The 23,399-nt window shown below is 40.6% G+C and overlaps 7 non-coding genes across 7 annotated transcripts; all 7 read left to right on the top strand.

The window, feature by feature from the left end:
- Positions 1-1,222: 1,222 nt before the first annotated feature.
- On the top strand, positions 1,223-1,294 carry trnaa-cgc (transfer RNA alanine (anticodon CGC)). Its single transcript has one exon. It is a non-coding gene; the product is annotated as a tRNA-Ala (tRNA).
- Positions 1,295-1,829: 535 nt separating this feature from the next.
- Positions 1,830-1,901, top strand: trnat-ugu (transfer RNA threonine (anticodon UGU)). The gene has a single exon. It is a non-coding gene; the product is annotated as a tRNA-Thr (tRNA).
- A 1,137-nt stretch (positions 1,902-3,038) lies between these two features.
- On the top strand, positions 3,039-3,110 carry trnat-ugu (transfer RNA threonine (anticodon UGU)). The gene has a single exon. It is a non-coding gene; the product is annotated as a tRNA-Thr (tRNA).
- Positions 3,111-4,513: 1,403 nt separating this feature from the next.
- On the top strand, positions 4,514-4,585 carry trnaa-cgc (transfer RNA alanine (anticodon CGC)). The gene has a single exon. It is a non-coding gene; the product is annotated as a tRNA-Ala (tRNA).
- Positions 4,586-5,114: 529 nt separating this feature from the next.
- On the top strand, positions 5,115-5,186 carry trnat-ugu (transfer RNA threonine (anticodon UGU)). The gene has a single exon. It is a non-coding gene; the product is annotated as a tRNA-Thr (tRNA).
- A 1,406-nt stretch (positions 5,187-6,592) lies between these two features.
- On the top strand, positions 6,593-6,664 carry trnaa-cgc (transfer RNA alanine (anticodon CGC)). Its single transcript has one exon. It is a non-coding gene; the product is annotated as a tRNA-Ala (tRNA).
- Positions 6,665-7,205: 541 nt separating this feature from the next.
- trnat-ugu (transfer RNA threonine (anticodon UGU)) lies at positions 7,206-7,277 on the top strand. The gene has a single exon. It is a non-coding gene; the product is annotated as a tRNA-Thr (tRNA).
- Positions 7,278-23,399: the final 16,122 nt, after the last annotated feature.

Raw genomic sequence — 23,399 nt, 5'->3', positions numbered from 1 at the left:
TCAAAGTGAGTCTAATTAAATGAGCTTTTGCACAACTCCCACTTTCCAGAATGTTGACATTTTAAGAAGGAAATAGATGTGCTAAGTCATCTGTTTATGTAAACTGAAGCACATGGGTTCAATCCTTGTTCGGCGTTTATGGAAGCTAGATGATATTATGGAAATGAACTTTCATTAGAACAGTGTAAAGAAAGGGTCAATTGTATTGATATGGCCACTACGACCTGTATGCTCTAGTCGGCTGGCCCTCGCTACATATTCGTCGCCAGACCCACTGGTTCCAGGTCATCTTTTTAGTCTATGCTAGGTAAAGCTCCGCCTTATCTCAGCTCACTGGTCACGATAACAACACCCACCCGTAGCACGCGTTCCAGCAGGTATATCTCACTGGTCATCCCCAAAGCCAACACCTCCTTTGGCCGCCTTTCCTTCCAGTTCTCTGCTGACAATGACTGGAACGAATTGCAAAAATCGCTGAAGCTGGAGACATATTTCCCTCACTAACTTTCAGTGTTGCCAACTTAGCGACTTAGTCGCTGTATTTAGCAAGTATTCAGACCCCTCTGAATACTTGCAGACATTTTAATTTTACTCACTTTTTGTCTCTTCCACAATGTTATTCCTCACTCCTACAGTGTCCATCACAATTACATGCACATGGACAATTATGCAAATTAGGTGATGACATCATTTAGCAACTTCTAGTGACTTTTAGGACAGCCAATAGCTACTTTCCTTACTGAGGTGTTGGCAACACTGCTAACTTTAAACATCGGCTATCTGAGCAGCTAACTGATCGCTGCAGCTGTACAAAGCCCATCTGTAAATAGCCCACCCAATCTACCTACCTCATCCCCATATTGTTTTAATATACTTTCTGCTCTTTGCACACCAGTATTTCTACTTGCACATCATCATCTGCTCATCTATCACTCCAGTGTTCATTTGCTAAATTGTAAATACTTCGCTACTATGGCCTATTTCTTGCCTTACCTCCATTTGCACGCACTGTATATAGACTTTCTTTTTTTTCTTCTATTGTGTTATTGACTGTACGCTTGTTTATTCCATCTGTAACTCTGTGTTGTTGTTTGTGTTGCGCTGCTTTGCTTTATCTTGGCCAGGTCGCAGTTGAATATGAAAACTTGTTCTCAACTAGCTTACCTGATTAATTATAGGTGAAATTTAAAAAAATAAGAAAAAACCATTTCTTTCCTAGAAAGGGGATGTAGCTCAGTGGTAGAGCGCATGCTTCGCATGTATGAGGTCCTGGGTTCAATCCCCAGCTTCTCCATTCAAATTTTTGCAGTGGCCCATCTCCTACTTTCCAGAATGTTGAAATTCTCAGCAGGAAACAGAGACGTGCTAAATAATTTGCTCTTGTAATCTGAAGAACATCTGTTCAATCCCTGTTCGTACATTTATGTAACAGAAGTGGCATGGTTGCCAACTTCAATTGCATCATTTTCAAAAACTGAAGTTCATGGGTTAGATGACTGTCCATACTTGCGTGTATTTAGAATTGCTGCTATCATTTCATTGTAGTTTCAATGGAGTAGTGTATATAAAAAGTACATTGTATTAATATTGCATTTTATCTGCAAATAAAATTGGATCGAAGCTCAGAGGGGGAGTGCATGCTATTTTAGTACTTGGTTCAATCCCAAGGTTCTCCACTGAGTATTTGTGTGCCAAATTCACATTACACAACTCCTACTTTCCAGAATGTTGAAATTCTCACAGGAAACAGAGATGTTATTTGTGTGCCAAATTCACATTACACAACTACTACTTTCCAGAATATTGATAAATATCTTCCAGTATAGAGTGGCATGGTGGCCAAGCGGTAAGGCGTCGGTCTTGTAAACCGAAGATCATGGGTTCAAATCCCATCCGTGCCTTACTGAAAGATTGCTGGTACCATGGGAAGGTTCTTTCACTGGAGGACTTTGAAGAAAAAAAAAGTCCTCATAATGGCAACTCTGCTATTATATAGTAAGGGGATGTACCTCTACGGTAGAGCTAATACTTGAAATGCATGTGCTCTGAAGTTAATCCCCAAATTTTCTGATGAGTATATTTAGTTGTGAAATGAGCTTTTGCACAACTCTACTTTCCAGAATGTTGACATTTTAAGAAGGAAATAGATGTGCTAAGTCATCTGTTTTTGTAAACTGAAGCACATGGGTTCAATCCTGGGTTCAAGCCTTGTTCGACGTTTATGGAAGCTAGATGATATTATGGAAATGTACTTTCATTAGAACAGTGTAAAGAAAGGGTCAATTGTATTGATATGGCCACTACGACCTGTATGCTCTAGTCGGCTGGCCCTCGCTACATATTCGTCGCCAGACCCACTGGTTCCAGGTCATCTTTTTAGTCTATGCTAGGTAAAGCTCCGCCTTATCTCAGCTCACTGGTCACGATAACAACACCCACCCGTAGCACGCGTTCCAGCAGGTATATCTCACTGGTCATCCCCAAAGCCAACACCTCCTTTGGCCGCCTTTCCTTCCAGTTCTCTGCTGACAATGACTGGAACGAATTGCAAAAATCGCTGAAGCTGGAGACATATTTCCCTCACTAACTTTCAGTGTTGCCAACTTAGCGACTTAGTCGCTGTATTTAGCAAGTATTCAGACCCCTCTGAATACTTGCAGACATTTTCATTTTACTCACTTTTTGTCTCTTCCACAATGTTATTCCTCACTCCTACAGTGTCCATCACAATTACATGCACATGGACAATTATGCAAATTAGGTGATGACATCATTTAGCAACTTCTAGTGACTTTTAGGACAGCCAATAGCTACTAAAATTGGATCGAAGCTCAGAGGGGGAGTGCATGCTATTTTAGTACTTGGTTCAATCCCAAGGTTCTCCACTGAGTATTTGTGTGCCAAATTCACATTACACAACTCCTACTTTCCAGAATGTTGAAATTCTCACAGGAAACAGAGATGTTATTTGTGTGCCAAATTCACATTACACAACTACTACTTTCCAGAATATTGATAAATATCTTCCAGTATAGAGTGGCATGGTGGCCAAGCGGTAAGGCGTCGGTCTTGTAAACCGAAGATTATGGGTTCAAATCCCATCCGTGCCTTACTGAAAGATAGCTGGTACCATGGGAAGGTTCTTTCACTGGAGGACTTTGAAGAAAAAAAAAGTTCTCAAAATGGCAACCCTGCTATTATATAGTAAGGGGATGTACCTCTACGGTAGAGCTAATACTTGAAATGCATGCGCTCTGAAGTTAATCCCCAAATTTTCTGATGAGTATATTTAGTTGTGAAATGAGCTTTTGCACAACTCTACTTTCCAGAATGTTGACATTTTAAGAAGGAAATAGATGTGCTAAGTCATCTGTTTTTGTAAACTGAAGCACATGGGTTCAATCCTGGGTTCAAGCCTTGTTCGACGTTTATGGAAGCTAGATGATATTATGGAAATGTACTTTCATTAGAACAGTGTAAAGAAAGGGTCAATTGTATTGATATGGCCACTACGACCTGTATGCTCTAGTCGGCTGGCCCTCGCTACATATTCGTCGCCAGACCCACTGGTTCCAGGTCATCTTTTTAGTCTATGCTAGGTAAAGCTCCGCCTTATCTCAGCTCACTGGTCACGATAACAACACCCACCCGTAGCACGCGTTCCAGCAGGTATATCTCACTGGTCATCCCCAAAGCCAACACCTCCTTTGGCCGCCTTTCCTTCCAGTTCTCTGCTGACAATGACTGGAACGAATTGCAAAAATCGCTGAAGCTGGAGACATATTTCCCTCACTAACTTTCAGTGTTGCCAACTTAGCGACTTAGTCGCTGTATTTAGCAAGTATTCAGACCCCTCTGAATACTTGCAGACATTTTCATTTTACTCACTTTTTGTCTCTTCCACAATGTTATTCCTCACTCCTACAGTGTCCATCACAATTACATGCACATGGACAATTATGCAAATTAGGTGATGACATCATTTAGCAACTTCTAGTGACTTTTAGGACAGCCAATAGCTACTTTCCTTACTGAGGTGTTGGCAACACTGCTAACTTTAAACATCGGCTATCTGAGCAGCTAACTGATCGCTGCAGCTGTACAAAGCCCATCTGTAAATAGCCCACCCAATCTACCTACATCATCCCCATATTGTTTTAATATACTTTCTGCTCTTTGCACACCAGTATTTCTACTTGCACATCATCATCTGCTCATCTATCACTCCAGTGTTAATTTGCTAAATTGTAAATACTTCGCTACTATGGCCTATTTCTTGCCTTACCTCCATTTGCACGCACTGTATATAGACTTTCTTTTTTTCTTCTATTGTGTTATTGACTGTACGCTTGTTTATTCCATCTGTAACTCTGTGTTGTTGTTTGTGTTGCGCTGCTTTGCTTTATCTTGGCCAGGTCGCAGTTGAATATGAAAACTTGTTCTCAACTAGCTTACCTGATTAATTATAGGTGAAATTTAAAAAAATAAGAAAAAACCATTTCTTTCCCAGAAAGGGGATGTAGCTCAGTGGTAGAGCGCATGCTTCGCATGTATGAGGTCCTAGGTTCAATCCCCAGCTACTCCATTCAAATTTTTGCGATGGCCCATCTCCTACTTTCCAGAATGTTGAAATTCTCAGCAGGAAACAGAGACGTGCTAAATAATTTGCTCTTGTAATCTGAAGAACATGTGTTCAATCCCTGTTCGTACATTTATGTAACAGAAGTGGTTGCCAACTTCAATTGCATCATTTTCAAAAACTGAAGTTCATGGGTTAGATGACTGTCCATACTTGCGTGTATTTAGAATTGCTGCTATCATTTCATTGTAGTTTCAATGGAGTGGTGTATATAAAAAGTACATTGTATTAATATTGCATTTTATCTGCAAATAAAATTGGATCGAAGCTCAGAGGGGGAGTGCATGCTATTTTAGTACTTGGTTCAATCCAAGGTTCTCCACTGAGTATTTGTGTGCCAAATTCACATTACACAACTCCTACTTTCCAGAATGTTGAAATTCTCACAGGAAACAGAGATGTTATTTGTGTGCCAAATTCACATTACACAACTACTACTTTCCAGAATATTGATAAATATCTTGCAGAATAGAGTGGCATGGTGGCCAAGCTGTAAGGCGTCGGTCTTGTAAACCGAAGGTCATGGGTTCAAATCCCATCCGTGCCTTACTGAAAGATAGCTGGTTCCATGGGAAGGTTCTTTCACTGGAGGACTTTGAAGAAGAAACAAAAGTTCTCAAAATGGCAACCCTGCTATTATATAGGAAGGGGATGTGCCTCTACGGTAGAGCTAATACTTGAAATGCATGCGCTCTGAAGTTAATCCCCAAATTTTCTGACGAGTATATTTAGTTGTGAAATTTGCTTTTGCACAACTCTACTTTCCAGAATGTTGACATTTTAAGAAGGAAATAGATGTGCTAAGTCATCTGTTTTTGTAAACTGAAGCACATGGGTTCAATCCTGGGTTCAAGCCTTGTTCGACGTTTATGGAAGCTAGATGATATTATGGAAATGTACTTTCATTAGAACAGTGTAAAGAAAGGGTCAATTGTATTGATATGGCCACTACGACCTGTATGCTCTAGTCAGCTGGCCCTCGCTACATATTCGTCACCAGACCCACTGGTTCCAGGTCATCTTTTTAGTCTATGCTAGGTAAAGCTCCGCCTTATCTCAGCTCACTGGTCACGATAACAACACCCACCCGTAGCACGCGTTCCAGCAGGTATATCTCACTGGTCATCCCCAAAGCCAACACCTCCTTTGGCCGCCTTTCCTTCCAGTTCTCTGCTGACAATGACTGGAACGAATTGCAAAAATCGCTGAAGCTGGAGACATATTTCCCTCACTAACTTTCAGTGTTGCCAACTTAGTGACTTAGTCGCTGTATTTAGCAAGTATTCAGACCCCTCTGAATACTTGCAGACATTTTCATTTTACTCACTTTTTGTCTCTTCCACAATGTTATTCCTCACTCCTACAGTGTCCATCACAATTACATGCACATGGACAATTATGCAAATTAGGTGATGACATCATTTAGCAACTTCTAGTGACTTTTAGGACAGCCAATAGCTACTTTCCTTACTGAGGTGTTGGCAACACTGCTAACTTTAAACATCGGCTATCTGAGCAGCTAACTGATCGCTGCAGCTGTACAAAGCCCATCTGTAAATAGCCCACCCAATCTACCTACCTCATCCCCATATTGTTTTAATATACTTTCTGATCTTTGCACACCAGTATTTCTACTTGCACATCATCATCTGCTCATCTATCACTCCAGTGTTAATTTGCTAAATTGTAAATACTTCGCTACTATGGCCTATTTCTTGCCTTACCTCCATTTGCACGCACTGTATATAGACTTTCTTTTTTTTCTTCTATTGTGTTATTGACTGTACGCTTGTTTATTCCATCTGTAACTCTGTGTTGTTGTTTGTGTTGCGCTGCTTTGCTTTATCTTGGCCAGGTCGCAGTTGAATATGAAAACTTGTTCTCAACTAGCTTACCTGATTAATTATGGGTGAAATTTAAAAAAATAAGAAAAAACCATTTCTTTCCCAGAAAGGGGATATAGCTCAGTGGTAGAGCGCATGCTTCGCATGTATGAGGTCCTGGGTTCAATCCCCAGCTTCTCCATTCAAATTTTTGCAATGGCCCATCTCCTACTTTCCAGAATGTTGAAGTTCTCAGCAGGAAACAGAGACGTGCTAAATAATTTGCTCTTGTAATCTGAAGAACATGTGTTCAATCCCTGTTCGTACATTTATGTAACAGAAGTGGCATGGTTGCCAACTTCAATTGCATCATTTTCAAAAACTGAAGTTCATGGGTTAGATGACTGTCCATACTTGCTTGTATTTAGAATTGCTGCTATCATTTCATTGTAGTTTCAATGGAGTGGTGTATATAAAAGTACATTGTATTAATATTGCATTTTATCTGCAAATAAAATTGGATCGAAGCTCAGAGGGGGAGTGCATGCTATTTTAGTATGAGGTCCTTGGTTCAATCCCAAGGTTCTCCACTGAGTATTTGTGTGCCAAATTCACATTACACAACTCCTACTTTCCAGAATGTTGAAATTCTCACAGGAAACAGAGATGTTATTTGTGTGCCAAATTCACATTACACAACTATTACTTTCCAGAATTTTGATAAATATCTTGCAGTATAGAGTGGCATGGTGGCCAAGCGATAAGGCGTCGGTCTTGTAAACCGAAGATCATGGGTTCAAATCCCATCCGTGCCTTACTGAAAGATAGCTGGTACCATGGGAAGGTTCTTTCACTGGAGGACTTTGAAGAAAAAAAAGTTCTCAAAATGGCAACCCTGCTATTATATAGTAAGGGGATGTACCTCTACGGTAGAGCTAATACTTGAAATGCATGCGCTCTGAAGTTAATCCCCAAATTTTCTGATGAGTATATTTAGTTGTGCAATTAGCTTTTGCACAACTCTACTTTCCAGAATGTTGACATTTTAAGAAGGAAATAGATGTGCTAAGTCAACTTGCATATCATCATAGACTAGGCCGAAACGTTAATCTTTAACCTTGCCTGAATTAAACAATGCATTTTTTATAGTGAGCAAGAGTTGGGCTTTTTCCTTTTCTATGATGATGATCAAATTTTTGGCTGCACCTCAACTCAACGTTGGTTGAGCGCCCTCTGTTTTTTTGTTGTCAAATAATACATATATTTTTTAATGTACAAAGTCAATTATTCAAAGCATTAAACTTGTGATGTTTCCCACTTATTTATACAACCTACTCCACACTTACAAAGTGAAAGTTTATAGAAATTCTGAAATTAAGTAGTAAACAGAAGAAAAGCAGAATTGAGTTCAATTATAATGCAAATAATTTAATGGTCTATGGTTCAATCCCATTTCTGAAGGTCTGATGAATAATTAATATTGTTCCTCCTCTTGCTTGTGGCAGGCGCAGCAGCACACTGCCCTCCAAAGCCTGACTGCCCCTTTCCTAGCTCTGCATGGTGTGGGGTGACATCCGGGATGACCACAGCAACATCCTCTGGAAAGGGAAAAAAGAGGATCAGGATGTAAGCCGTAGCTTCTTAACACTGGCCAGTTGAAAGGTTCTGCTAAGATGTCATGACAAACGGCACCTGTCAGAGTGCTCTCTAAGTGTTACTCACCTGCTTGGATGTCAGCTGGCAGTGTCGAAGACGGCCATCGTGAGAGTCCTTTCTTCAGGTGTGACATGCTCAATCGATCCTATTTATTTGTACTGAAATCTTTTTTTTTCTCTGCTGCTACTCGTGTTTTACAGAAACACGTTTGAGTGGGTTTTCTACAGTCTGGCGCATGTTGACACAATATGGAGAATGCATATGCTGCAAACCAGCACGACTATCACGCATCAACTATAGACAAGTTTCACTCACTACTGCAGTTTGGAGTTAGGTTGATGTTAGAGTCTACTGGAGGAAGTTATGGGGCTTACTTGAACTATTTAAGGGAACATGAACCTTTCTACTCTCCTGCAAATTGTGACTAATAACCCTAATCAAATTCTACGAGATGGGTTTTTGAATGCAGTACTGTATTTTCATTGAAATGGCAGATATTTATGATTTCACACAAAAATGTATGTAATGCTTCCTACAAATAAATTATTTTACTATTTTGTTACAAATGGTCCCTCTGGCATGCATATTTTTGCATGATTTAATACATGTGTTTGAATCCCAATACCTTGATATTTTGAAGTTAATTTTAGTCATACTTGAATGTTTTGTTCCATACCTGTGCCTTGGAGAAAACAACTATATCCCTCCAAGTCTAATATACTATACACACCAGCAGCCTACAGTGTTAATGAAGCTGCCAGTTGAGGACTTGTGAGGTGTCTGTTCCTCAAACTATACAATCTAATGTACTTATCCTCTTGCTCAGTTGTGCACCGGGGCCTCCCACTCCTCTTTCTATTCTGGTTTGAGACAGTTTGCGCTGTTCTGTGAAGGGCGTAGTACACAGTGTTGTATGAGATCTTCAGTTTCGTGGCAAATTCTCACATGGAATAGCCTTCATTTCTCAGAACAAGAATAGACTGACGAGTTTCAGAAGAAAGTTATTTGTTTCTGGCCATTTTGAGCCTGTAATCAAACACACAAATGCTTATGTTCCAAATACTCAGCTAGTCTAAAGAAGGCCAGTTTTATTGCTTCTTTAATCGGGACAACAGTTTTCAGCTGTGGTAATATAATTGAAATAGGGTTTTCTAAAAACAATAAACTTGGATTAGCTAACACAACGTGCCATTGGAACACAGGAGTGATGGTTGCTGATAATGGGCCTCTGTATGCCTATGTAGATATTCCATACAAAATCTGCTGTTTCCAGCTACAATAGTCATTTACAACATTAATTCGGATCAATTTGATGTTATTATATTTTTTATACAAAAAATGTCCTTTTGTTTAAAAAATAAGGATATTTCTATGTGACCCCAAACTTTTGAACGGTAGCGTATATGAAACCTTTTTTGACCTACTCAATGATCCACTATTAACGTATTTTAACCACTCCTAAAAAAAAGTAAAGAATCATGAACTCAGCAAGAAGGTTTGTTTTCACTATTACTGAAACAAGACCCGTGTTGTAAATGTAAAGATCCCGTCTAAAAAAACAGGAGGCACCTTACACTTACACAAAAATCCTAGCAAAATGCATAGCACATAGAAATAAAAAGATGTCGGATATTATTAAACCTGATCAGACAGGTTTTTTACATGGAAGATATATCGGAGAAAATATAAAACAAGTACTTGAAACAATAAAACACAATGAAAATTTTTAAATATAGTAGTACAGTATAAAGTACAACCACAATGTGTATACATACAGTGCATTTGGAAAGTATTCAGACCCCTTGACTTTTTCCACATTTTGTTACGTTACAGCCTTATTCTAAAATGGAGTACACAATGCCCCATAATGGAAAAGGGAAAACAGGTTTCTAGAATTTTGATCAAAAATTTAAAAAATCCGACCCTTTGCTATGAGACTCGAAATTGAGCTCAAGTGCATCCTGTTTCCATTGATCATCCTTGATGTTTCTACAACTTGATCGGAGTCCAACTGTGGTAAATTCAATTGATTGGACATGATTTGGAAAATCACGCACCTGTCTAGATAAGGTCCCACAGTTGACGGTGCATGTTGGAGCTAAAACCAAGCCATGAGGTGGAAAGAACTGTCTGTAGCGCTCCGAGACAGGATTGTGTTGAGGCACAGATCTGGGGAAGGGTACCAAAAAAGCATTGAAGGTCCCCAAGAACACAGTGGCATCCATCAATCTAAAATGGAAGAAGTTTGGAACCACTAAGACTTCCTTAGAGCTGGCCGCCCGGCCAAACTGAGCAATCGGGGGAGAAGGGCCTTGGTCAGGGAGGTGACCACGAACCCAATGGTCACTGTGACAGAGCTCCAGAGTTCCTCTGTGGATATGGGAGAACCGTCCAGAAGGACAACCATCTCTACAGCACTCCACCAATCAGGCCTTTATGGCAGAGTGACCAGACGGAAGCCTCTCCTCAATAAAAGGCACATGACAGCCAGCTTGGTGTTTGCCAAAAGGCTGTGTAGCAACGCTCTCCATATACAGATGTGTCAAGCATGTAGCATCATACCCAAGAAGACTCGAGATTGTAATTGCTACCAAAGGTGCTTCAACAAAGTACTGAGTAAAGGGTCTGAGTACTTATGTAAATGTGATATTTCCATTTTTAATTTTTTATAAATTAGCAAAAATTTCTAAAATCACGTTTTTGCTTTGTCATTATGGGGTATTGTGTGTAGATTGATGAGGGGGGGGAAACGGTGTAATAAATTTTACAATAAGGCTGTAACCTAACAAAATGTAGAGAAAGTCGAGGGGTCTGAATACTTTCCGTAGGCACTGTATATGCTTTATAATGCTTTTGAATGACACTTCCGGTTTTGGCATGAAATACCAGGTTACCTGATATGAATAACAAAAGTTATTCATTCGTTATTCAAAGTTATTCATCATTATTCATTAGTACAATTCTGGGAAAATATTCAACCCTAGCATGGATCAGAAAACCAGTCAGTATCTGGTGTGACCATCATTTGCCTTATGCTGTTGATTGTGGTCTGTGGAATGTTGTCCCACTCCTCTTCAATGGCTGTGAGAAGTTGCTGGATATTGGCGGGAACTGGAACACGCTGCCATCACGTCTGATGAGTATGCAGGCCATGTAAGAACTGGGACATTTTTAGCTTCCAGCAATTGCGTACAGATCCTTTCGACATGTGGCACGACAATGGACCTCAGGATATCGTCATGGTCTCTCTTTGCATTCCAATTGCCATCGATAAAATGCATTGTGTTCAATATCCGTAGCTTATGCCTGCCCATACCATAACCCCACCGCCACCATTAGGCACTCTGTTCACAATGTTGACATCAGCAAACCGCACGACACCATCCACGCTGTCTGCTGTCAGCCCAGTATAGTTGAAACCGGGATCTGTGAAGAGCACACTTCTCACTTCTCCAGTGTGCCAGTGGTCATTGAAGGTGAGCATTTGCCACTGAAGTCGGTTACGATGCCAAATTGCAGTCAGGTCAAGACCCTGGTGAGCTTCCCTGAGAGCCTACAGCCTTGAGATGGAACCTTAGGAACTTCCTGTAAGGGGGATATATGACCACATGAATGCATCCTTTAGGTTATCGGAGCTGAACCAATCGCCTGGGTGCACTGACTGTAACAATCGGCTGTTCGTGAGCTTTCCGAATTTGTAGACCTTGAGGAGCTTGTTTAGGGAACACAAGACTAAAATGGGACGACTATCACGCATCAACTATAGACGAGTTTCACTCACTACTGCAGTTTGGAGTTAGGTTGATGTTAGAGGCTACTGGAGGAAGTTATGGGGCATACTTGAACTCTGTAAGGGAACATGAACCTTTCGACTCCAGCAAATTGTGACTAATAACCCTAATCAAATTCTACGAGATGGGTTTTTGAATGCAGTACTGTATTTTCATTGAAATGGCAGATTTGTATGATTTCACACAAAAATGGATGTAATGCTTCCCACAAAGAAATTATTTTACTATTTTGTTTCAAAATGGTCCCTCTGGCATGCATATTTCTGTATGATTTAACACATGTTTGAATCCCACTTCCTTGATATTTTGAAGTTCATTTTAGTCCTCCTCCGTGCATGTTTTGTTCCATACCTGTGCCTTGGAGAAAAGAACTATAGCCCTCCAAGTCTAATACGCTATACACAACAGCAGCCTACAGTGTTAACTTATTGAGAATGTATATCATTGCATTTAACATTCAAACCTCTTTTGAACTCTTCAGATCTTAACCGGATCAAACTGGAATGTTAATATATTACCCTAAGTCAAACTGGTTTTGGTGTCTTAGACACAAAAGGTTGTTTTCTCCTCATAGTAAAAACACTGTTTCATGGTTTGGATTAAAAACACTGGGTATTTGTTACGTAGAACTTTGTGTTTTTGGGGGGGGGAAGCTATACTTAGCTCTACTGCTGTTTGTATAGAGGCCTAGTTAGAATTGTATTGCAATGACAGGTGAAGTGCTTGTTGAAATCATGCTGCCTTGCTGCTCATTCCTTAAAGTACTTATACCAATGAATACCTGTTTGTCTGTAGCCATAGCTGTTCTTAACCTGTTCAACTCTGACGCCCTCTGGTGGCATTTTATAAACGATGCATAATATTGTATACTGCCCTCATAAAGTACATTTCGGTCCTTACAGAAACATGCTTAGGGAAAGGGGAATACCTAGTCAGTTGTACAACTGAATGTATTCAACTAAAATGTGTCTTACGCATTTAACCCAACCACTCTGAATCAGAGATGTGCGGGGTCTGCCTTAATCGACATTCACGTCATCGGCGCCCGGGGAACAGTGGGTTAACTCCCTTGCTCAGGGGCAGAATGCCAGTTAAGTACTGTTAGAAAGCTAAGAACTGTGGGATTCTGATAATCGTCAGAAAAAATGTGACTATTACAGAGCCCGAGATAGGGGGGAGGTCCCAATTGTCAGTTGTTGGGGAATAAGAGATTTGAAAGTCTAGGTTCGACATGAAATATGTAACCAATTACTCTCTCTAAACATGTGCACATTTCCATGGGAACAGAGCCATTTTAAAAGTGCGGGGTTAGTGCAACGTTTATCGTTTGACAGGATATACACATGAGAAGAAAGCTGAAGTCTCTATCCATACATTGATGTAAATGTTCCCTTGTCTGATTCCCAGTTCGTCCACTCGCTAGCAGTCGGAGATCACATGAGTTCTCTTGGCCACTTGAAACCAGTTGCGTCTGGATCCTGTCATTTCCTAATGAGCCGCCCCCAGGTGGTGAGGGTAGGCAACAATTTGTAACTGGATCCTGGACTTCCTGACAGGCCGTCCCAGGTGGTGAGGGTAGGCAACATCATATCCTCCATGCTGACCCTCAACACGGGGACCCCTCAGGGGTGCCTGCTTAGGCCCTTCCTGTACTCCATGTTTACCTGCGGCTCCATCACCATCATTAAGTTTGCCAATGACACAACTGTGGTAGGGCCTGATCACCAACGACGATGAGACAGCCTATAGGGAGGAAGTCAGAGACTTCAAAGAGAGTTTGGTATTTTTCCTAGAGGGCCACAATGTGTAGTAATCTTTGGCCAAACCAGGCACACAAGAGTCTATGGAGCGATATGATGTTGAATCTGAAATTCAGTTTGTGTTGGCACTAATATCACTCCATAACATTCTAGCTATATGTCTTGGTTAATGCCTGGTTGGAAAAAAAGAAAAAAAAAGACTGTAGCTCCTAAAGACATGATGGGCCACCACTTGGGTAGAAGCACTATATGGTCCTGTAGCCTACTTTGTCACATGTAAACAAGTTTAGGATGCCAAATGTTACCAAACATCCTACGCTTCCTTTAGTCCCAGTCAAACTTATCTTGACCTTTATCAACCCTACTGCATATTCCCTTTAGCTTTCATTTCAATTTCATTTTATTGTACTTTGTTTGGGACGGCACAAGACACTTAAAAAAAGTATGATTTTCTCATAACAATGGAATTTTAATTCTCTGTTGCTCAATACTGTACGCTATTCGCACACAGTTGTCTGTTGTAGATCTGGAACCACTGACAGAATAGGGGAGTATCTGTGGCCACGTGATAAAACACTAGTCTGGTATCAGTAGTCTGAAAATAGGAGGAAACCAGTTGGACATGTACATCAACATATGGCAGTTGACATTAATATTGTCAAAAACTCATCCTCGATGTCTCACACCTGTTGAATGAACTTGTGCCTTTGGCCAGGATCCAATTTTCCCACGGAGCTGGTGTGTAAAGGACCATATAAAATCATCTGAATGAGGCTTGTTCATGTTTCAGTGGGATTATAGCATAGTTATAAACAGTTAGTTAATTTAGTGTGTCAGTTTGGTGGAGATCCAAAATGAATGTAAAATCCAGACAGTTGAGGAATGACACGCAGAGCGATACCAAAAACATAGCTACTGCAATCAGTTTACAACCAGGAGTTTCTTTTTTAAATTAGTTTATTGCTTAAACACAAATTTTAACACAGCATAAACCAATAATGATCAAATTAGAAATCAAAGCAGTGGTAGGTTTTATGGGGAAAACATTCAATCAAATCACATACACATGGTTAGCAGATGTTATTGTGAGTGTAAATGCTTGTGCTTCTAGTTCCGACCGTGCAGTAATATCGAACAAGTAATCTAACAATTTCACAACTACCTTATACACACACAAGTGTAAAGGAATTAATAGGAATATGTACATATAAATATATAATATATATATAATATAAGTGACACATTTATTACATCATATTTGTAATTATTAAAGTGGCTATAGATGGAGTCAGTATGTTGGCAGCAGCCACTCAATGTTAGTGATGGCTGGTTAACAGTCTGATGGCCTTGAGATAGAAGCTGTTTTTCAGTCTCTCGGTCCCAGCTTTGATGCACCTGTACTGACCTCGCCTTCTGGATGACAGCAGGGTGAACAGGCAGTGGCTCGGGTGGTTGTTGTCCTTGATGGTCTTTTTTGCCTTCCTGTGACATCGGGTGGTGTAAGTGTCCTGGAGGGCAGGTCGTTTTTCCCCGGTGATACGTTGCGCAGTTGCTGTACCAGGCGGTGATACAGCCTGACAGGATGCTCTCGATTGTGCATCTGTAAAGGTTTGTGACCGTTTTTAGTGACAAGCCGAATTTCTTCAGCCTCCCTGTATAAGCCATTTAGCAATAACTTTGACCCAAAGCGGCGATCATGCTTGCTTTGTCCCGCAAAGTATTGTTCCTAGAGATACTGAATATGGCGTTGTTAAGTGGAGATGTTATTTTCGTTTGAGTTGGTTGATCAAGGACGCAAGGCTACACGTACAGAAGCTTCTGCAACGAGTCGTCTGTATAAACAATAGTTTGTTGTGGGACGAAGCAATGGCCATGCACATAAACATTTTATGTATGGGTGCTCCCAGGAATCGAACCCATAATTCTTGCGTTGCAAGCGCCATGCTGTACCAACTGAGCTACAGGACCACAGACAACAAGAGTTTCTCTCAAGATTAGAATACTTGTTGTAACTATACAGTAACACGTTAGCTAACGTGCTAGCCACAGTAGCTAGCCAGGGCTACAGTTTGCATCCATTCCATACTTGTTAATTCACGTTTAGCTCATGTAATTTGTAATAACTATCTCTGAAGTTTATTTTGCTGCCACCATGGTGAACCACGTGTATTTCTGCGTGGGCCACCATCTTTTCTCATTTCAACTTTGACCCTTCGCCTCTGACCCAACAACACATGTAATGCTTCTGTCCTCGTTTATTCAAAACTGGTTTGTAGTCGCCCTCAAGCGTTCATCTCAAATTACTGCATTTGATTTGTTATTTTTATTTTATTAAATGATTTAACCTTATTTAACGAGGCAAGTCAGTTAAGAACACATTCTTATTTACAATGTTATGTATTGCTCATCATTGGTGTCGGCTGTTGTTTACTTATTTATTTGTTGTCTCATCACATTATTGTACAAAAAAACGGAAACGTAGCTAATACACCAGTATTTATTGTTTCGAGTGGTCTTTTTAGTGGTATGGGGATCCAGTATTGCGTCGCTGATTGCATTGATTGACAGATCATCCCTGAAGTTGTTTTATTACGTCAAAGTGCATTCACATTATGACGTTGGCTGAGTTACCGTATAAAATGCGATAGTTTATCTCTTTGGTAATCACTTGGTAAAGTTTTACATGATGGGAACATAGGCTCCAGCCATAGACTTTAACCATGGAGGATAATAAGGTAAGCCTATGAATTGCTAACAGAGAAGCCCCATGCAGTGGTGCAGGAACCGCTGCACCGTCTTTTTTTATGCTGCAGCAGGAACCACAGGGTTTACAGGACATGACGGTAGGGGTGCCGCAAGTAGTGGCAGCTGGGTGGCGGTGTGGGCTAACGTTAATGTGGCGCTAATATTATCATTTTTAATATTGTAAAAAAAAAATGCATGCATTATAATAACCTATACATCAAACCGTGCTTCTACACCTGCATTGCTTGCTGCTTGGGGTTTTAGGCTGGGTTTCTGTACAGCACTCTGAGATATCAGCTGATGTACGAAGGGATATATAAATGGATTTGATTTGAAATATGATCCTTGCAAAGATAACAGCAGTAGGCTATTTATCATAATTCTACCGAAAAAATAATAATAATAATAAGTGACTCCATAACGCATTAATTATGAATCTTGATATCAGGCAGTAGGATCTATGTGTATTTATAGCGAAAACCTGTCCTGTACATTTTTTTAATATATTGGACATTATAAACTGGTTGTTTTGAGTCCTGAATGCTGATTGGCTGAAAGCTGTGGTATATCGGAGCGTATACCACGGGTATGGATATACCACGGGTATGACGAAACATTTATTTTTACTTTCCTAATTAAGTTGGTAACCATTTTATAATAACTGTGCGTTGTGTCATGTGTAAGAACAGCTCTTAGCTGTGGTATATTGTCCATATCCATGAGCATTTAAAGAATGGTCTTTTTTCTTCCAGAGTTTAAACGAAGAGGATCCACATGATCATCAAAGTTTGGAAGGTCAAGTCCAGAAAATGAAGAATGATATCCTGGGTTTAAACTATCCAGAAGATAGTGAAGTGAAGGATCCCCTGCCTCAGATCGAGCTGAAGGCTGTGACAAGGAGAAAAGTTAAGGTGAGAGAATAGACTGAGGAGAGAAAGGGAAATCTGGGGTCTTACATGTCCACACTTTAAACCTGTCCAATATCCCATATAACATGTTGTTGTGAGGTTGGAGGGTAAATTGTCCTTACAACAGACTTCCATCTCTTAATATTCAATCACCAATGTTTACTGTAGCTCTTCTCAAAGGCCTGTATAGCAACGGCAACATACAGTATGTCATTGACTGTATTGTCTTTTTAGACCAAGAGGAGGACCAGTGCCAACAGGTCCACAGTTGAACAGAGCACTGATACTGATGCAGCCGAGAGAGATTTTGTTGATAATCAGAGTGATGAAGATGAGGATAAGGTGAAGAAGAATCCCCTGCCTCAGATGGAGCAGGATGCCGTGAAGAGAAATAAAGTCAAGGTAAGGGAATAGATTGAGCAGAGATGTGGATATTTGTGATATCTTTCATATCTATAACCTGCCCCTATAGCATGTTGCTCTGAGGAAGGTAAATTGCCCATGCAATACCCTTTTATCTCCTAATAGTAAATCTAGGGCTGACCCCATTTGGTCGACAGTTTGGTCAATAGGCTGTTGGTTGACTGGGATTTCTTAAGTCGAGCAGTCGCAAAAGTTTTTTTTTCTTCATGGTGCACATGGACACCTGTCTGATTCGCGCCTGTCTCAGTTGACTAATCCATTGCCAAGGCCACAGGGATGGCATAGTCCATCACGCTAAGACGTGATACTGAAATTGTATATGGTTATATTATGTAACAATAATGGTGCAACACTAATAAATCAAATATTATTTTATAACAAATGCGCTTTCTCCTGCATTGGATACGGTCGCTGTCCGTGGTTCTGAAACATAATCTTCAGTGCTCCGTAGAATTGCCGCCCTTTCCTATGTTGCTATGTGCATAATAGCAAAGTTAACCAGCATATTGGGATTGAGAACAATGTTGCAGAGGCAGCAGCAGAGACGGGGAAACAGCCCTGGCCTTAGCCTAATTGTCTAAGAAAATTGAGGAGAGTGGAAAACCCAACTAAATTAGGTCTATAATCAATAGCCTAATTGTTAAATGTGCCTGGCTTTGTAAATCATCCATATATATATATATTACCAGTCAAAAGGGTTTTTCTTTATTTTTTACTATTTTCTACATTGTAGAATAATTGTGAAGACATCAAAACTATGAAATAACACATATGGAATCATGTACGTATCAAAAAAGTGTTAACCAAATCATAATCAATTTTATATTTGAGATTCTTCAAAGTAGTCACCCTTTGCCTTAATGACAGCTTTGCACACTCTTGGCATTCTCTCAACCATGTTCATGAGGTAGTCACCTGGAATGCATTTCATAAATTAACATGTGTGCCTTGTTAAAAAATTAAGTAAAGGAATTTCTTTCCTTCTTAATGCATTTGAGCCAATCAGTTTGAGCCAAGACAGAAGATAGCCCTATTTGGTAAATGACCAAGACCATATTATGGCAAGAATAGCTCAAATAAGCAAAGAGAAACAACAGTCCGTCATTACTTTAAGACATGAAAGTCAATCCGGAAAATTTCAAGTGCTTTGAACGTTTCATCAAGTGCAAACACCATCAAGTTGCAAAAACCATCAAGCGCTATGATGAAACTGGCTTTCATGAGGACCGCCACAGGAAAGGAAGACCCAGAGTTAACTCGGCTGCAGAGGATAAGTTCATTAGAGTTAACTGCACCTCACATTGCAGGCCAAATAAATGTTTCCACAGAATTCAAGTCACAGACACATCTCATCGTCAACTGTTCAGAGGAGACTGCGTGAATCAGGCCTTCATGGTCAAATTGCTGCGAAGAAAGCACTACTAAAGGACACCAATAAGAAGAAGAGACTTGCTTGGGCCAAGAAACACGAGCAATGGACATTAGACTGGTGGAAATCTGTCCTTTGGTCTGATGAGTCCAAATTCCAAAAAATGTCTTTGTGAGAGTAGGTGTACAGATGATCTCTGCATGTGTGGTTCCCACCATGAAGCATGGAGGAGTGGTGATGGTGTGGGGGTGCTTTGCTGATGACACTGTCTGTGATTTATTTAGAATTCAAGGCACACTTAACCAGCATGGCTACCATAGTATTCTGCAGTGATACGCCATCCCATCTGGTTTGCGTCTCCAGGCTGTGTAAGGGCTATTTGACCAAGAAGGAGAGTGATGGAGGGCTGCATCAGATGACCTGACATCCACAATCACCCAACCTCAACCCAATTGAGATGTTTTGGGATGAATTGGACCACAGAGTGAAGGAAAAGCAGCCAATAAGTTCTCAGCATATGTGGGAACTCCTTCAAGACTGTTGGAAAAGCATTCCAGGTGAAGCTGGTTGAGAGAATGCCAAGAGTGTGCAAAAATGCCATCAAGGCAAAGGATGGCTACTTTGAAGAATCTCAAATATAAAATATATTTTGATTTGTTTAACACTTTTTGGTACCTAAATGATTCCATATGTGTTATTTCATAGTTGTGATGTCTTCACTACTATTCTACAATGTAGAAAATAGTACAAATAAAGAAAAGCCTTGAATGAGTAGGTGTGTCCAAACTTTTGACTGGTACTGTATACATATATACAGGAGTAAGACAGATATAGCTTCTGTTGCCTGTTTGAGTATTTGTTTAATAGACTACTGATTCTGTGAGCACCAAGCCTCATGCACCGGCAAAATGTTGAATTAAGCAATTTCACAGATTCGGCTGTTTTTAATCTTTGCTATGCTGTAAAAATACAGTGTCACCATCGGGCTCTTTCCTGAGTCATTTTAAAGCATCAGCCAAGCTCAGTGCCTATGTAGGTGATTGTATTCAAACACATAGGCTGTGTCTGATATGGAAAAATACATTTTAACATTAGAACAGGATGACTCTCGGTCGACAAATAATTTTTTTTGTCGGGGACAGCCCTGCAATCAGTCTTACCCTTGCTCTACTCAAAGGGCTGTATTGGAATGGCTTCATACAGTATCTACGTGTATATCATTGACTGTATTGTCTTTTTAGGCCAAGAGGACCAAGAGAAACAAAGTGGAGCAGATCACTGATGCAGGTCAGAAATTAAACTCTAATTTCACTGAATGTAATCCTTTTGCATGTAAATGTAATTTAGTATGGACATCTATTGAGCAGAGGACTAATAGCAGAGTGCACATGTTATACTTTCTTGGCTACTTAACTTCACAAAGTACACAAAGTTGGCTAATACATATTTGCCTCAGAAGGTTACATGTTTTCTGACTTCTTTACCTTGGTGAATGCTGCTTTGCACACAGGTCCCTCTACATCTGTGGAATTCTCTGGGATGGCAGTTCAGGGGACATCTCACCAGGGACAATCTAATGAGAAGATCCTAAGTGAGTGTGTCTCCAGGGCTTGTCAGACCAGGGCTCTTGACCTCCCGCCAATCGATCCGGATGCTTTCAACCCGATTATCATCCGGTTTCTGGAAAAACTTACTGAGGAGTTTGTCCAAACTTCTATTGTAGTATTTGAATGCAATGTCATCTGGAGGATTTTATAAATTGTATGTGTGTTGGTGTGCTTTTTGGTGCTAAAAACATCTAATTATCTCCTATAGGCAATGGAGGCAGTTAAGCATTGGCAGGATGGACCCTGTAAGTCCCTTCACCCTGAAAATGATTCATAGATATATTAATAGATGTTTCAAGAATATTAGATACAAACCTTTTATCTATCTACAGTATCATCCACATTATCACAAACAGTTTCATTCAAATAGCTTTTTAGTAGCCTACTGCTTTTCATGCTTTCCAATGTATGCCACTTTCATGATTCTCATGAACATATGTGAGATTGTTGGTATCTCTTCGAGGAGCTTGGTTTCAGAGCCCGGCTATGAGTAATTTACCTACACTGTTTCGGTCCTACAGGTGATGAGGGCATTGCTTGCAGAGATGTGCCTGGAGATTGTGCGGTTTGTATCTGAGGCCATCCTGGAGGTCATCATCCCTGCAATTTTCCGTTTTGTACGGATATACAGCCATGTGTCTCCAGTATCCGGCAAGTCTCTGACAGAATCAGAGAGATCCTCTAGCACAAACCTGAAGGTTCGCAAGAGAGGCAGCAGCAAATCCTCAAGGTGTTGCACGGCCAAATCAAGCTCCTCTCGTAATGGGTATGTTCAGTCATTCCTAAAGAAACCGGTTTCACCTAACTATTCATAACCCATTTTGTGAAAATATGTTTTGTTATCTGTATAACAGTTTACTCTTAATGACCAGTTTAACTGATTACTGAATGATGTATTAATGTCACTACCGTGTCTACTATTTAATATGGAATGCTGTATTGTTTGCTTTGTATTCTCAAAGGTCTCAGACAGTGTTGCCAAATACTCAGGGAGATGGTGAGTCTATATCATCTGAGCCACTCAGGGACTTTTTTGGGATCACTGAGGACAGTCTCCTCACTGGTGTCCAGGATTCCTTCAAAGAGTCGCTGAACAATGTCCTCTGTATCCAAAGAGAGGACCAGGTAGACACTCAAAGTCTATCCCGGGTTATTGTTGGAGAAGTGTCAAAGAAGGTCAATTCCATAATCTCTGTGGCCATCCAAACTCCCGTCTCTGGGCGAATGTCCCCTGTCATTTTTGCCAGTGGTGGTGTCTCCAGCACCAAGGTGGTTGAGGAGATGGTGTCTGGTGTTTCCAACATACTTCAGATGTACATTAATGGGAAGAGTGTTGAGCAGAATGTTGTTCTCAGAGAGGATGGTGTTGAGGTGGATATGACACATTTAACAGGACAGGTCATGACAGCCCTCAGTGGCACTGTTTTGAACTTCAGCAATAAGGAGAAAAATGAACCCGACAAGAGGGAACTGCTTTGTGTTGTTGCTGACCATATGAAGATGCTTGAAGCTTGTAAAAGTCCTGAGGAGATGCTAAAACAAGGAGAGAGCAACCTCAATATCAAAGGTGCCAAATCTAGTCTTCGTCTGTCAACACAAAGTATGGACAGACTACTCACTGAGGAGTTTCAGACCAAGGCCACTGAATCGATCCGGGAGATCGTTAAAAGATTCAGGGGTTGTACATCATGTTGTTCTGGCACTACATCATCTTGTCCAACTCCTAGGATAGGTGAGATCAGAGACCCTGAGGCCTCTGAGTTGATAAGTACCTTTGTTTCAGACATGGACAATCTTACCCAGTCTATCAGGGCATCCTGCTCCCCTGCACAGGGCGAGCAGATCCATCTTGAAAACCATCAAAGTAAGATCTGGTCTTACACTGTTGGTTGTTACTACGACATAAAAAATACGCTGAAGAGGCTTCTTACCTGTCCAGAAAAAGGGTCTCTCGCAAGTACATTTGTGGGGAGCACAAAAGATTATTTCACAATGGTTCCAACTTTGTGCCTAGACATCGGTCATTCCAGTAATGGTGAGGCCATTACCAAGTCCTCCTTGACACCACAAAAGCGATTGCCAGCCAGGTTCTAGTCTTGTATAAGACTGAGGTGATGAAGAAGTTCTCATCTTCTGTTGGAGAGTGTGATTCTGAAGAGTCTCTGGAGGCCATTCTATTTGTGGATGGCATCATGTCTGACTTGAATGATTTCACCAGTTCTTGTTCCCCCTCACCATCTGAGTTGTTAGACAGTGAACAATGTCTCTCCCATCTCACTTTTCCACTTGGTCTGCAGGACAGCACCACCAACAGTGAATCTACCCAGAGTCTTCCAATTATAAATATGAAGAAACTCTCCGGTGTGTCTTTCCAGACAAAGGCTAGAAAGGCAGTGAGTGAAGATCTGAGATATGTCAACCCCTTTACAAACAGCTTACTGGGAGACTCTGAAGCATCTACATTGCTGGACACTTTTGTAACAGATGTGGAGACTGTTGTTCAGTCCATGCAGGCACATGACTCTGAAAATGTCAGAATTTCAAAAGTGAGCACCCTTTCTGCTGCTCGTATTATATATCATAGATTTAGAGAAATGCTGAGGCGGTTTCTCACTCCCTGCCAAGACTCTGTAAAGGTCATTGATGGTGTTACACCAATACATGATGAGACTCTCAAA

This window comes from Oncorhynchus kisutch, unplaced genomic scaffold, assembly GCF_002021735.2.
Source record: "Oncorhynchus kisutch isolate 150728-3 unplaced genomic scaffold, Okis_V2 scaffold904, whole genome shotgun sequence".
NCBI classification, from domain to species: Eukaryota; Metazoa; Chordata; class Actinopteri; order Salmoniformes; family Salmonidae; genus Oncorhynchus; species Oncorhynchus kisutch.
The sequence above is the reverse complement of the archived record's forward strand: the minus strand, read 5'-3'. Positions and strand labels throughout refer to the sequence as shown.